Below are 15,699 nucleotides of genomic sequence, written 5' to 3'. Positions count from 1 at the left end.
TAATAGATACAATGGTAGGTTATATGTTTAAATATACAAGGAACACTTAGTGAGGTTTCACACAAAGAATTACTCACTAAAGTAATGAATCCTGGTGTAGAGGGTAAAGAAGTTGAATGTGGCTAATATTTTCTTTATTGTGAGGGGTGTGCTTATATTACTAATATTTCATATAAGATAGAAATTGCCAGTAGGCCAAATGGTGGTTAGTTTGAAGGACATGACTTATTAACATATTATAAAAATCTAGGGTAAGTTTGACAAAGCAGATCTTACATAAAAGTGTAAAATAAGTGAAATCTTTACATAGAAGGAACTCAAACTCTACCATAGCCAAATACCCTATTTTCCCATCAACCCTATTCACTCCCAGTTATTACCCACACTGCCTCCATTTTATGTGATAGAACTTTTCAGAAGTATTCTGATTTTATTGAGAGCACTTGAAGCTTAAAGATTTCAAGATATAAATATATGGTATAATGGCATTAGGGAAGCTAATGTGGTTGAAAGCCCCACATCAACTCTTAAAATTATACTATAATCTTCCTGCAAATAAAACTGATGCTAAAGTCCAAAACTTATAATATTTATAAAAATAGTTTAGAAAAAATTGCTTCCTAAGCTCCATTAATAGTTTTGGAACTCCTAGATGACTAAAAACAAAATCACAGTATTTGTACAGTGTATATGCATCTGTAAGGATTTGTTTTCCATATAACAGCTATTGTCAAATGGGTAAAACCTAAGTTGAAAATTTATGAGTTGTATATATATTTATTCTCATAACTAAGGTTATTGTTTACTTAAATGTAGACAAAAAGTCTGGGGACTTTTAGGCTTAGGTTTGGGGAGGTCAGGGAAAAAGCAAATTATATCCTGGTCGACAGTTACATTTGGGGAATCCATCTGAAATAGTGGAGATGTGGGTAGTAAATGTGCTGGACAAGATTCATGATGTATGCCAGAAGCTATGGAGCAAAGCCAAAATACAACCTGAAATAGTGATGGGAAGAACAATCACAGCAGGTGCCAAAGCTAAGGATAGAGTGTGGATCATCCAGTCAAGGGGACAAGCCATAAAAGGGAAAACAGAAGTGGATACTCAAGCAGATGAGTCTCAAATCAGCAAAAGAAGTAGTTCAGGAGTTAAGTCCTGGAGAGAGACAGTCCTTCAAAGAATGTCACTTGAAGCCTTTGTTTGTTTGTTTGTTTGTTTGTTTGTTTGTTTTGATTTTGCAGATAGGACTAAAATATATGAGTAGTAAGAGAGTCTGGCTTAAAGAAAAGGGGTGTGGAGCATGGGATAAGTAGAAAATGGAAAGCTATAAAGATTTCTGTTAATTATAGCTATTATTAAAATAAAGCAATTTGAATTCCAGACATCTATTCTTAAATAAATCTATTGAGTCTTGTAAATGCTTCTTCAGCACTAAAATCATTGCAGAAAACTGGCATATTGCCTTAAGAAAAGAAATGCAAACAAACAAACAAAAATCAAGAGTAATAATTAACTTTGGGTTTAAAAGGTGAAAAACCATCATTACTACAGGCAGCAACAAAATGTAGAGAAAATAAAACTGAACAGAGTCTGAGTAGGAAACCACTCAGTAGCTGGTTTGTAGTATAATATTTAGGCCAAAACAAAACAAAACAAAAAAACAAAAACAAAAAGACACAGTTTCCTAAACTAATTGAATTAATAATCAACTTGACCTTTATTTCTTCCTCCTCCTCCTCTTCTTCTTCCACCTTCTCCTTGTCATCTTCCTTCATCATCGTCATCATCATCATCATCACCTCTTACTTTACAATGGTCAACACCTTCAAATGACTACAAAGCCTTATACAATCTATGACCTGACCTACAACCTCTTCTCCCATCCCTGTAATACCAGGCTTTTCCTGGCTCATTATGCTATAACCACAGTGGACATGTTTGTGTTCTTCAAATGCTAAACTCTGTTTCTATGTCAAAGACTTTGCACACATATGTCATTTCTAGAGGTCTTCACTTCCTTCTTTTTCCATGGCTGTTCCTTCTATTATTCAGGTCTGACCTCAATTATCACCTTTCAATAAGATTTTCCTAACTACTCTATTCAGCATTTCCCAACACTGCCTATACAGTATTTTGCTTAATTTCTTCATGGCATTTAGCTATATTTGAAATCATTAATTCATCTTGTCTGTCTGTTCATCTATCTATCTACAGTAGTTGTTTATTACCTATGTTACCTATTAACATATAATCTGTATCAGAGCAGAAACTTTGGCTTTTTCTTCTTCCAACTGTAATGCCTAATGTCTAGAACTTGTGGTAGATATTCAAAAATGCATCGAATAAATCAATGATTTAGTTAAGTATTAAGTGTTGAAATCCCTTTTATTTTTGAAACTCGGGACAGCTGTGAGAAAGAAGTATCATTTCCTTTATTATTTATATTTTATTGAAAAAGAGATTGACTACCTTATGAAATTAGTTGACTTGCCAGAATCATGTGGCAAGCAAATATGTCTACAAAGCTATTTTTGCCCACTACAATATCTTCCTTACCTACATGCGAATTATTGGGAAGTTTACATAAGATAATGAACAGAATTTAAAGCACTACATTAATGTAAGACATACATTTTATTTCAGTTCTCATAAATATGGCACACTTATTTGCTAATCACTAATAAACATCTGCTGGCTTACAATCTTTGGAGCTACATGAATTCCTAAGTTTCTTATTTTTATTGTGGAATAAGAATGCTTCAGTCAGAGTCTAGGGAAGTTTACATAGGAATACACATTTGTATTGAATTCCCTTGAGATTATATTTGAGATTAGCTGCTGACCTCAAAGAAGTCACTTTCTTTGCAATGATGTCAACACCAACCTCAGTGAAGTCACAGTCTATGTAATGACATCACAACTAAGACAAAGCATTAAGTGCCCTGGGTGAGTACAAGGAAACCTTACACAAAGATGAAACTGCAGGTTGGCTTTTGACTTAACCCTCCCTACACCAGTAAGTCCTCCCTCTTGGGTGGACTTGAATATGTCAAGAAAAATTTAGTTTTAGTTCACAAGTTTCAAGAGAAAGTAAAACATAACTGGCATAATAGCAAATAAAAATATATTGATGTAAACAATCTAAAATTTTTTGCAAGGGACCAAACAGCAATAAAATAAATTCAACATTGATTCAAATTTGAATGAAAATGGGGTAATAAAAAATGAAGCATAAAACTGAACTTAAATTCATTCATATACTTGTAATCACTTTCGTATCTCAGTAAACTGAAGAAAGCTGTTTCTCTTGGCTTTAGGATGAATCTTAGTATATATTAATCCTGGAAACATTAAAGTCATCATCAGTCTTCTTAATAAAATCTTTATGTTTATAGTTAATACTTTAATATAGGAGTTAATTTAAATGATTATGCCAAAGACGTGTGCTCCAATATATAACAATGAATTATAATAAGCATTTCAGAAACTAAAAAACTACAAATAAAAGACAGGAAAATTTTTTCAACTCACCTGGTAACCAAATTAATTAAAACAATTAATGATGCAGTTTTATTTATCAAATTGGCAAAAACAAAAACACTGAAGTATGACAATATTTACTATTAGCTTCAGTGTGAGGAAGGAGGTACTCATATCTTGCTGGTAGGAGTGTTATATATTAAACCTTTTTGGAGTGAATTTGGCAATAGGTATTATAAAATGTATAATTTGATATGCAGGCTTGACTGAATCCAGGATTCCTCCTAAGGAAATAATCATGTTTCATGCAAATATATGGCCTTGAGGATGTTTATCACAGGGTTGCTTATATGAGAAAAAAGAACTGACAACAGCCTTTTTGATGGGTCTATCAAATTATGTTTCATACATAAAATTAAAATTTAAAATAACTATGCAGTACCTAAAAATGTTGCAGAAAAACAACTCATATTATTTAAAAATATTCATGGAAAAATAAATAAAAAATAGAAGCAACATGGTGCCATTTCTGAACTTATAAAATATATATTTGTACATAGAAAACAGAATGGTTATATACCAAAAAAGTCAATAGCAGTTGTCTCTTGGTGATAGAATTATGAATGAATTTTTTCTCTTTTTTCATCAAAGTTTTTTACAAATTCTCAACAGTGAATATTAAGTTATTTTTGTAAATAGGAAAATGTGTATTAGTTTTATGAAAATAAAAACTAAGTAGTTATAAAATTATGATTAATGATTTAATCTTGCACAAAGGTGAGATAATGAAAAATGGGTAATATCGCAGGAAATAGAGATAAGAAGAAAAAATCAAACTATAAAATTAGAAATGTAGCTAAGTATAAAGAGAGAGATGGGAGAGATAAAAGACCATATTTCAGAAATATGTTTCAGTTCAAGGACTATAAGAAGGTACTAGACTTTTCATTTTTACTGTGTATGCCAAAAATTCACACTCAGCAAATTGTACATGATTTTTTTAAATGTGTGTTTCTTTCATTTATTCTCTTTCATCAATATCTGAAGAGTTGGTATTATTTCTTTCTAGGTGCTATTAATGACTTGGAAAATTCTAAATGAAATTAAACATAGTACACAAATTAAATCCACTGAATATTTCTTATGTGTAATATCAGGTGCCACCATTAACCATAATCTTTCATAATTATTATTGTACTGGTGTTCTTTCTGCAGTTTGTAGTACTTTGTACAATAGAAGGCATTTCTGTGCACTTTATCACATTTATTCTCACCAAAACTCTTGGAAGTATTGTATTATTTTCAGTTTACAGATGAAGAAACAAAAATCTAGCAAGTTTACATGACTCCCCAACATCCCAGCAATGCTCAAAACAAATGGAAAACTAACAAAACCAAGTCTACCATGAATCATTCTTAAACTGAGTATTACTTTGGGAACACCATTCCATACCAGCCATGAAATTCCTGTTTTATTTTCTTTTTATAATAATAAACTGTAATTCCAAAATTATTCACTTTATTCCTACAATTGATCTCTGAGTATGTATGAGCTGCTTATTATAGACCATCACAGTACAGAATTTCCAGCTACTTTCAGCCAAATTATATCACAGTTTCTTTTCCCATATTCCAAGCACATGTTGCAAAGACTGAGTGTTCAAGATCTGCAGATTATTTTGACTTCTTTTTAAGAAATTTAGCAAAGCACCATTCTTCACTTCCAATTTGATTTAGAAAGTATATATGTAAGAAAGTATATATCAATACTATTTAAAATACGTACTTTAGGTGAGATGATTAAAAATATCTATTAAATAAGCAATTAGAGATCCAAGAGCATTTGAAGTTAATTTCAAGATTAAACTGGAGGCATATTATTTTACTACTATGATATTTTATTTTTGTTTTCTATCTATATTGAGGACTTTTAAAGATGAAATCAGAAAGTAGACTCTAATGAGCATAAGAAATAATGAAAATTAGCCTCTGATTCATTGAACTCCTTTTTACCCTTGTTTTGGTTATTTGGAGGAGGGAAGAAGGATGTATACATCAAATAGATAGGCCATTTAGCACCCTGACTCTGGATTCCTTTATCTATTCCCATTCAATGTCACTTGCCTCCATTCAATGGCAGCCATCTGCTCTCATCTATAGGCTAGCAATCCTCAAAATTATTTATATAGCTCAAACTTTTCCTCTGAGTTCTAGAAAACTTTACCCAACTTAAAATTTTCATTTGGTTGTCTCAAAGACATTTCACGAGTAATATGTCTAAAATGGAACTCTTCTATTCTCTTCAAATTTAATATATTTCCAATCTTCACTCTCTCAGGAAATGGCAGCACCATACATCTAGTTGCTAACGCCACAAACCTAGCCATCATCCTTCGTTCTTTACTTTGTCCTACCTTTACACAAACGACTTTTCTTTCTACTGTCTCAATCATCAATCAATCCAGCATCCTTTACCTCCACTTCCAATATGGTAGTCCAAATTTCCTTAAAGAATTTCATTTCCATTTCCAATCATCCTTTCCCCAACCTGCTCCTAACAAAGCAGTCATATAATCTTTTAAAACAAAAAATGCAACAATAACAACTTCCATTAATTGTTCCAAAGGATTAACTATGCATTTCATGTCCTATTTGTTAAATATATTTTTACAGACATCCATTTATTTCTTTAGAGCTTTCTTAAGTTATGGTTGACACATAATATACTGTACATGTTAAAACATAGAATTTAATGTTTTGACATATGTATGTACTTATAAAGCTATCACAACAATCAAGATAACAAATATATATGTCAACTCCAAAAGTTTATTTATGGCCCTTGTAATGCCTCCCTCCTCCCTTCCCTGCCCACATCTGTAGATAACTGATCTTCTTATATCACTCAAGCTCAGTTGGCAGTTTTCTAGAAACTTACAGAAATATATTAATACTTCCACTTACCTAAACTACTCATATAGAGTCCAAATTATTGGGGCACCTGTGTGGCTCAGTCTGTTGAGGGTCAGACTTCAGCTCAGATCATGATCTCACAGCTTGTGGGTTTGAGCCCAGCATTGGGCTCTGTGATGACAGCTTGGAGCCTGGAGCCTGCTTCGGATTCTGTGTCTCCCCCTCTCTCTGCCTCTACGCATTTGCATTCTGTCTCTGTCTCTCTCAAAAATAAATAAACATTAAAAAAATTAGAGTCCAAATTATTGTTTCCAATTTCACTCTTCCAAAATGAAAAACAAACAAAATAAGACAGGAACAAAAACAAAGAAACAGGTTTACAGGTTGAATGAAAGTTATTGGGAAACGTCAGCATGACTACCCAGTTTGGAGAACGGCTTATGAAATTTCTTAAACACTAATCATACTTTAATAGACTTGTATTTTTTTTCAACCCTAATTTAAATATGTATATACTACTACTAAATGTCCACATTTTAATTAAAATTTTAATTAGCCCTTTCCTCAGCCCAGTTGTAAAGTATAGATTTGTCTCTTTTCTTCACATGATAATCTCATACTTTGGAAGAGTCTGTCTTCTAAAGATCTTGTGATGTTAGTTAAAGCACCTGAATGGGCTTTGTGTATGTTTACCAAAGAACCAAGTCTTAACAAAAGTCTACAGTGCAAGGAATATTTCATTTTGTAAGAATTTTTTATAGACTTTTTCAAAAGACATTTGTGTGTTTTTAATTTAACAATATTTGATGCTTATGAGTGTTATTCATTTAAAATTGTGATTACAAAGTATATTAAGCTAATATTCTAAGGTTATCATTCATTTTTACAGAGTAATCATAGCATGTTTCCTTTCTTCTTTCTTTAAAAGGGATATTTTCCATTGCTCTCTACAACAATGAATATGAAAGCAAACACCAAAACACAACTAATTTCAGTTCATTTTGGAATTTGACATTTTTCACTACCTAAGTAATATAAACATGTATCACCTAAGTGAGCAGTATTTTAATAGCATCATTTTCACAACATTTTAATTGTTGTCACATTTCTTCTTTGTTTAGGAAGACAGACATCTGGTAAACAGCCGTGGGATCTAAACAAGTAAGATTTAAAGCATGTTGTTGTTGTTGTTGTTGTTTTCTTGACTTTCATTTTTTTGTTTGTTTTATTACTTAATAGTATTTCTTTATTACTGTGGGATGTAGCTTTTTAGAAAAGTGTTAACGATTTTATTAAGGAGTGTGAGGAATAAAAGTAAATTTTTAACAATTTCAGATTCTTTAGAAACTTAAAAACCTACCTGAATTCTGTATATAGTATGGAGACATAAAGAAATTACAGATGAATTAAAATTTCAAGTCCAAAGTATAGGCATGTTTTTGTTAAGAGTGAATATGAGTCCATACAGTGAATTCTTACAAGGTATTTTTTTTTTTTTACAAAATACATATTGTTATACTTGTCTTAATCTTACCTCTTGTTTGTCAGTAGACTAGGTCAATGACTGATTGATTTGGTTTTTCAAACCACCATGCATAGAGCCATGACTCAGTACCAGAGAGTTTGGGCAATGTGAGATCCACCCCCAACATTGGAAGGACATGCGTTGGGATGTTGAGGGGAGAAGATTCAGTTAATAATAGAGTAGGAAGGAGAAGAGGTGAAATGATGCTCAAAAAGAAAGCAAGTGAGTAAGGGGAGAATTGCACATAATAAGAAGGAAGAAAGCAGATTGCCATAAGAATAAAGAGTAAACAAACAGATTACATACATTGCATGTTTCATTTGTCTGTATTTGGAAGAATGGAAATAGGGGTAGAACAAATTAAGAATAGAGAGTAGATATTGGAAAGTAAGGAGATGGAAAAACAGGATGTTGTTCATTGGTTGTACTAGAAAGGGTAACAGAAAAGAGTAAATGGTAAAAGATAAGGGAAGAAAGTTTCAATTTTTATTTTTTTCTACTTATTTGACAACTTAGGTCCTTGAAACCGGAACTTAAATGGTTTAAAAAACATAAGCAATGAACATTTTTAACTATTTTATTGAAAAAAAATTCTAGACATTGTATAATTATGTGATGTTTCTAAGAATCTTGCTTTATTCTCAGTTTAAGCCATGCTTAAATGAAGAAAATATTTTTTGATTTATTCCAAGTTTTCTTATGAGTATTTTACACTTCCTGTACTCTTGAAATCACTTCACTTCTAAAAAAAGGAAAATCATAAATTTGAAGAGGTGAAGTAGGTTATTAAAATGCAATTCTAATTTACAGAAAATATATGTTAAACAATTCAAATTTACCATCAGAACAGTTCAAATTATTCCCGCATTCAGGGACACAAAGCCCTAGCTTCACCCTGTGGTTATCCTGTAATTACTATTTCCAGGCAACAGAAAGGTTAACACTGATGCTGATCTCAATTGTAATGCACAGATTTACCAAAGAACCTTGTAGAATTGACATTTTAGTTTGTCCTAAAGCATAAATCATAAAGACTCAGCAAGCTAATGTCCCTTTCATTGGCGTAATGATATAAATAAGTAAAAATTCATTTTTAGCAGCACTTGGAAGGTGTGCCTTTAGGTTTATGGTTGTTGCTGTTGTTTATCATTTTTTTTAAGTGGACGTTAGGTGTTAATCATTGATCCTCACAATATAAGTTCTCTTCCTAACAGTGGAAGTATCTTGAGGAAAAGATTTTGGTTATCTATGATCCATTATGTATAAAACTATCACTAACAGTCCGCCATCCACTATTTTTCATAACTACAGAGCAGAGTTCAATGGTGGTACAGTAGAAAGTGCCCATGGCTTTTTATTCCAAAATACTGGGTGAAACCCCAACACCACCATTAAGATCCACTTAATCAACCTGGGCCTCAGTGTTTTCATGTTCAAACAAGGGTAATACTACCTACTCACAGGATTTCTATATTTAAATAGGTTATCAATTTGGAAGTATTTGGAATTTTGTCAACATTAATGTATGACACAACTGGTGAGACATGGGTATGAACTCCCCAGAGTTTCTTGTCCCAAAGCCCATGGGTCACATAAATGACTTTGTAAGGTTGTTGCAGGTGTTTGTACTTGTAATTCAACTTTATCATTACAAAAGTTATTTGGGGGGTAAATCAACCTATCATTTAAAAAGCTTTAGTCATCATCTTCATGGCTCTACAGCTGGAGCACAGGAAAAGCCTTTCAGTCTCATAAAAATCTCCACTTGCTGTTTGGTGCCTTACATTCCTCTTATGGAATGAAACTAAGACCTCTCCCCTATTTTAGTAGCAATAGCCTAGGTGGTTTTACATACATTTCCTCAGATAATCATCAAATCAGCATGTAAAGAATATCTAATGACCCTCATTTGCAGATGATTCTCAGAAAGGCTGTGTAACATGACTGAGGTCATCTACATAGAAAAGGAAAGGAGCTGCAGTTGGGATCTAGAACTCTTTACACAGCTCCTTTACATTGTGAAACATCTGCTGCCTTTCCTAGTACAATATATAGTATTTTCAATACAAATGTTTGTGGAAGTATTATCGCAATAATTGTATCCACATTGGTATAGAGAAAATGTTTACTGGAAAAAAGAGAGAGAGCAAAAGTGATTACTAGTTCCCAAGGAGTGGGGGAGCAGATAACGACTTGAAGGGTAGGTAGTGTCAGGAACTCAGTGTTGTGCCTTGAACAAGTTCTATGGGAAGGCATTAGTGAGCATTGAAAAAAAAAAGTCTTCAATTCTTTCCTACTTGGTTGTCAGCAAATTTCTCAAGTCCTCCTGCATGTGCCTTTAAAATCTAATTCATCAGTATTCTTAAGATAGTTTAGCAGAGAGAAGTCCCAAGTCCTATATTTCTTTCTACTTATTGGCATTCCTCTCCTCCTTAACAAAAACCCAAAGAGCCTCTTTTCTGTGTGTCTCTGCTTTCCTGCTGATGGTACTAAATCTGTGGTTCATTTGAGTTGGTCTAAGTATACTTGCTAAAGTCAGGGAAGAAGATAGTTATTATATACAAATGCACATTGAACAGTCCCTTTGAGACACCAGCCTCTTGAACCTCTTTAGGAAAAAAAAAAAAAGCTGTTAGAAAAAAAATGAGGCTCTTATATGATTGGTTAATACTTTAATTAAAAAAAAATACTTATTTCTAACTAACCTCACTAAAATAAACCTGTTTTATCTTTTTTTTAAAGACAAATTGTCTTCAAAATCAAGAACAAAGTCAAGAAATAATTCTTTTTATTCCTTCAACACACACATGCACTCACATGCACAGACATTCTAATATATACACTTACACGGAGATATAAAATGCAGGCACACAGAAAATATACAAGATTGTTCCATCCTTTCAATGAAATATTCAATATTATATATTTTTTAGAATATGTTGAAAAAGTGATTTTGGAGAAAAGTTGAAATGATTGAGCCTTAAATGCACTCTGCCATTTTTAAACTTTTAATAATCCAAGCCTATGTAAACACTGTGTTGTAAGTAATCATCATCGTGCTTCATAAACAAGAGACTGACTGTGTTTAGAAATACGCTTTCATTGTGCTGATATCACAATACAGATTTCTCTTTCCTCAGATTGTCTCCAGTGTAAACACACTGCTTGACAAAGATGACAGGAAAGCTAAGTTGATTGCTAGGCAGCTGTATTGTTATTACCATAGATAAACACACTTATTTCTTCTTTGGAGTATTCCTGGTAAGGAATTTCTGGATGAGTATAACGTTTTCTTTTGGGTTGATTATGATCTTATTTATTTTAGGTAATCACATAGGTATCCTTTATCCTTTTATGAGACTGGATTTAGTGCATACAAAAATTCAGAGGGAAAAGGTGAGCTATTAAATGATGTTTTGGGGGGCATGATTAGAAACAGGGATGTTATTATTGGAGTCTTATACAAGAGGAGGAATCAGAATTATACAACATAAGCACATTCCCATCTACATTGTGAGACCCAAGTGTTATCTTGAGATTATGGGGGAGTTTTATTTACAATATCAACTTGCTTATGAAACTAAAATAAATGCTTCCAGGAAGAAATGAGGTAATAGTAATGGACCAAACACTTGTTTATTTTGCATGGCTACTTTTTCATTTCCAAAGAGAGCTATTGTTCCCCTGTGCATCTTATACAGAGCTTACAATTTACTTGCTAGAAAAATGTTCATTATCTGCAGCAAAACTACTGATTACAAGAGTCAGCAGGCATCACTAGGGCAAAAGTACAGCAGCAAAGTTCAAGGGTGAGAAAGCACTCAGGGTGCGTGCGAAATTTCAGTGAAGCCTGTTAAACTGTAAGATGCACCTGACAAGGATCATGTTACCTAAGAGCCATGGCTTACACATTGTTTCAGATAACTGAAGTGCTTTGAGTGTCTTTTTGTGTCAGGAAGGAAGTATTGAATTAGTGAGATCCCAGTAATGGTGCTAATGCTGACAATGGCACCATCACCACCACTATGAAAAAAAAAACACAGTGGACACCTCCTATGCCTGACATAGCCAAGGAATTCCCTGAATTGTGATGTCACTTTGAGTGTCTGGCTCAGGGCAGAATTGGTCCTGTCTATAGTACCCAAATATGCAATCATACTAATACTTGGATAATCTCTTAGAGCTACATATTTACATCTGGGAAAAAAAAATCAGTATCCAAATTAACTGGTCTCCAATACCGTCTAAAATGCAGCAGGGAAAGGGAGAAAAGGAAGCTCATTGCTTGTGCCCTTTGGGGCAGCAAAAAACCCATTATTCACTTGACATGGACTGTTACCAAACATAGAAGTGAGTAAAGATCCTTCCGTATTTGAAGACTATTATTAGTTCTGCCTTGTGAACGATCACTTCTTTGCCATCATCAATGATCAATGATAGGACGTAGCAATGATGGTGCAGCACTATGGGGTACTCCCACAGCACATTCATTTTCCCCATCACCTTGAGAGTAGTTTCCAAGATTAATTCTAGTGTCAGTGCCCCCTTATATTAATTATTGCTGCAGAAGCTCGTTATAATATATCAGGGTTTAGCCACTCTTTTGTTACTTTGATGTGAAGTCCCTAAAGCCTCAGAAATTGCAAACATGAAAGCAAACAAACAAAAGAACTAGCAACAGTTTTCAAATATCATTGAATATGGCTTTTTAAAATTAATATCTGTATTAACTGCATCCCTCTCTTTAATTCTCTTTCTTTCTGCCCCTGATAGTATGATTTGTTTTGTTGATCTAGTTCATTCAAGAAATTCAGACACTTAAAAACTTTGCTGAAAATGTCATCTAAGACAGTGAGCAACTCTCTGATATAGATTTGATAATAGAGTTTGGCTATGTAGGTTAGTGGCTACTGAATGTGAAAACAAAGCATAGTATATATGCAATAGCACATATACTAAAATTGGAACCATACAGAGAAGGTTAGTAAGGCCCCTGAGCAAAAGGCAAGTCACAGATTTTCTAATTAGCATTGCTGAGTATTGTGAACTTTTTGCAAGTTTTACGGGATGTTACGGGATGAAATGGCAAGGATATACACCCTCACATGGTAGAAAATGGTGATTCCTTTTTGCTGATGTCAGAATGCAAAAATACGTGCATAAGGAGTCAGATTTTAATTGATGGAGCTGAATAAAATTTCTAGTTCTATTGGGTAAATCTGCTTTGTTCTCTTATGTACTTAAAGTAGAACAGTCATTTAGCATTGTAAATAGTTTTCCTGCATCTCCGTATGAAAGGAACACATCTTACCTGTTTGTTTTTTTTTTTTTAGCTATGTATATTAGAAATCACCTACTATAACTTCCTTGAACATATGGATTTATCTCTCTTGTCTTTTCAAATAGAGTAAATAATTCTTGGCTCATGGTACTTAGTCACTGCTTACTAACCAAGTATGTGTTTGGCAAGTGTATCATTTTCCTATGCTGTGTAACAAATTACCGCAAACTCAGTGGCTTAGTAAAACATTTATTTATTCTTTCACGGTTTCTGTGAGTAGGGACAGATACTGCTTATTCTTTGCAAGGATGTAGTCAATACAAAAGACAGGGCTACTTCTCATCTGGAGGCTCTAGTACTGACAGATCCACTTTCCAGTTCACCCAGGTTGTTGGCAGAATTTACTTCCTTGTGACCATTAGAGCAAGGGCTCCAACTCCTTGCTGCCTGTTGGCTGGAGTTTCCTCTCGGCTCCCAGAGGCCGACTGAAGCTCCATGCCTCATGTCTCTCTCCACAGAACACCTCACAGCATGGCACCTTGCTTCTTTAAAACCTGTAAGGGAGGAGGGGAACACTGGTCTGATAGCAAAATGGAATATTATACAATGTATCATAATCAGGAAGTGGGCTCCTATCACCTTTGCCAAATTCTGTTGGTTGGAAGCATATCATAGGTCCTGTCCATACTAAAAGGAAGGAACCCTGAGGACGGCTTTAAAGTCTGTCTGACAGAGCAGCTGTCATCATAAGAACTAGTATCAGCCTTGAAAACCCAACTTTGAATCAGAATTTAAAATAATGTTATGGGGGGGGAAAGGTTAGTTTGGTCTTCCTGAAGAAAATGTAAATAGTTGTTAAATAGTTGTAGGGGGTATAGAGTTGTCACTACACAAGATTTATAAAAGCACCATACCCACGGCATTCCCCATTGTAAGAGGTTAGATCTTTAGGGAATAGGAATGTATTCTTAGCTACTTTGACAATGAATAACACATGAACTTCTTTCCTTGGTGAGTACATTCTGAGTTTTAGGACTCTGAATAACACAGTTTGTGCTTAATGTACACCTCACTTGTCTACTATTGTTTGGCCTGTAACAACCACAGAGGTGATTATATACTATGTAATTATATGCTGTAGTTAATAGGCATTTCACCATCTATTTATCCATAGGTCTGTTTTCTTACATAAGCACTTAATTCTATAATGTTTAAATCAAAAGCTCCAGGCTTACTAGTCTTCCAGGATGTGACAACAATGGATGAATTATAAGCTATTCCCCCAAAGAATAGTGAATTGGGACACATGGGGCTATGTAACACTGGAGCAACCACATCTGGTGCTCCCTGAAAAATTCCACACCTTCATGTCTTCCTGTAGTTCAAAAACAGACACTATTTCTGAGTGCCCCTGCAGACCATAATTGCCACTTTCTACTTAGGAAAAGCAATTTCTAAGGTAACCAGGATACACACTCCAGAGCAGTTTATAACTAGTACAAACTAAATTATGAGCATACTACATAGGAACCCTATTGCAAAGGAGATTTTTTTTTTCCATAGCAAAATAATCAATATATATGATTGAAATTTACAAGTATTTGTATTTTTTCCATTAACTCTTGTTTTGGGACACTTTTATATCTGCCATGTAATAAACATGTAAACTTTTCAGCCCACCACTAACCCTTCTCACATGTAGCAGTAATCATATGACAATTTACTGCATGTGTATCAGTCAGAACCCTGTCAGAAACTGGTGGCAAAATTAAAAATGGTTGAAGAGAGTTTAATAAGGTGACTATTTAAAGACAGATTGAACAGTATTAAAGGTTGGTGAAGAATCCTGCACTAACTACAGCTGGAAGCTATATCTCCATGCCTAGGCTTGATGGAACATAGGGTTATCAGAACACAGAAAGATCTGTACAAGAAGAACCTGACCTTAAGTAAAGAAAAGCAACAAGTGTCCTGGCAGGTAAAAAACAAGAGAGATAAATACCATAATTCTTCATTTCTTTTACCTTTTAATATTCTGCTGATGCTTTGCCTTGCCCGAACCATGAAGAAACCACAAGGAAAAAGAACCTGGTTGATAATAGTGCGTAAATGTTGAGCTCACGAAACACAGAGAAAGAGTGTATGTATGTGTGGGAAGGGGAGGTTGAAAACTGGAAGGGGAGAGATAAGCAGGGATTATCCTATCGTGTATCAATGTGTATCAGGGCTCGAAGATAGTTGTGGATAATTTTGTCTCATTTTCATTAAAATTCCAACTTTTATCCATGGTCTGAATTCTTTCAGTTTCTTCCTTTTACAACTGGGGAATATTGGTCAAAGATATATTAAATCTGTTATTTTTTAACATACCTTAGCAAGTGCATCAATCATGTATTTCATTAATATTCTGACCTCTTTTCAGAAATCATGGGACATCTAACAGAGTTGTTGAAATCTTCAATGTTCTTTTAACCGTTCATAACTAGAGATTCTTCAAGG

The 15,699-nt window shown here is 33.9% G+C and overlaps 1 non-coding gene across 1 annotated transcript; it reads left to right on the top strand.

Moving 5' to 3' along the window:
• The first annotated feature begins 12,851 nt into the window (after positions 1-12,851).
• Positions 12,852-12,961, top strand: LOC121020836 (U6 spliceosomal RNA). The gene has a single exon (XR_005786313.1). It is a non-coding gene; the product is annotated as a U6 spliceosomal RNA (small nuclear RNA).
• Positions 12,962-15,699: the final 2,738 nt, after the last annotated feature.

This window comes from Herpailurus yagouaroundi, unplaced genomic scaffold (assembly GCF_014898765.1).
Source record: "Herpailurus yagouaroundi ecotype Mexico unplaced genomic scaffold, PumYag 252, whole genome shotgun sequence".
Taxonomy (NCBI): Eukaryota; Metazoa; Chordata; class Mammalia; order Carnivora; family Felidae; genus Herpailurus; species Herpailurus yagouaroundi.
Note: the sequence above shows the minus strand (reverse complement) of the source record. Positions and strands in the feature narration are given on the sequence as shown.